Consider the following 1,267-nt stretch of genomic DNA (forward strand, 5'->3'; position numbering starts at 1 on the left):
ACATGGCGTTGCCCCGTGAGTGCGACGAGGTCGGGAGCTCTGCGGGAGGAATACGGAAGCGATCTTCTGACACAGTCGGCAGGCCGAGCAGCGCGGGCCGCGGACGTGGACGAGTCGCGGACTATGCATGATTAATGCGTGTCGTCCCCCCTCGGCACGGGACGGCACAGGGGCGGGACCAGGAGGGGCGGAGGCGTGCTGCCACGAGCCGTGCAGGTGGTGTGTCTATCGGGCTGACAGCCTGCGCTGCCTGCGCGCCGCTGTGGTGTGAGGCTAAAAGCAGGTAAAGCGAAGGTCGTGCCGGCAGCGCCACCGGAAATAGCAAGGCGGAGAGGAGGGAGCGGATGAGTGGATGGGGCTGCACGGAGCGGAGGAGAGAAAAACGATTCGCTTTTCGCCGCGGATGACGGGGGAGCGAGGGCTGTGCTGAGCGACAGGCCGCGGGGGCGGCGGCAGGCACGGGGGCACAGAGAGCAGCCTGCCGCTCGCTTTACATAGGCAACCCGTCGCGCCCGGCGGCAGCTTCTCGTCGCTCTGGCTATGGAGAGGACGGAGGACGGGCGCGGGACAGGGCGACCCGACGTGGAGGGACAGCACTGAGTCATTTGACAGCATTTTGCGATCCGTGCGTAACGCCGAGATTAAAAAGGCTTGGCTTTCGTCCTGTATTTAGACATGCTCCGACATCCCCACTTTTGAGAGAGTGCGTTAAGCGGTCACGGTCTTTACTAGCTCCCGAAGTAACTGTCAAAAAAAGTGTCGACCGACTGTCATAGAAGTCGCCCTACTGGTATAATGGTAATGGTTTTCAGCAAAGCTCTCCATTCCTAGGTATGACCTCATAAGCTACGATATCGCCTGATACAATGGGGGACCAATACCTGACTAGGGTTGAAACGAAGTTTCCTCTACTAAGTACATACCGTACTCTGACATCTTGCCGTTGAAAAAGTGATCAGGCACTTTTTAATTTCTATCAGTAAAAGTTCCACTTACGTCCACCACTTCTTTTTAATAATAAAGGCGCCGTGTGAGCTTTGCCGTGCGCGCCACGGGCGGCCAGGAGGCGAGGGGCGCCACCTCTCGGAGGCGCCGAGAAGCACCCAGGAGCGACAGCGCCGCTCGGGCGCCTGCCCATTCGGATGCAAGTGCGAATAAAACCGTTTATATCATACGCATAAAGACGGTATAGTAGCAGCCTAGGTTACGGGGGGGCCTATACCATGAGCGAGCAGGGATTCTCGGGCTCGGCACAACTTCGCACGTC

This window comes from Frankliniella occidentalis, unplaced genomic scaffold, assembly GCF_000697945.3.
Source record: "Frankliniella occidentalis isolate FOCC.00 unplaced genomic scaffold, Focc_3.1 Scaffold81, whole genome shotgun sequence".
In the NCBI taxonomy this organism is placed as follows: Eukaryota; Metazoa; Arthropoda; class Insecta; order Thysanoptera; family Thripidae; genus Frankliniella; species Frankliniella occidentalis.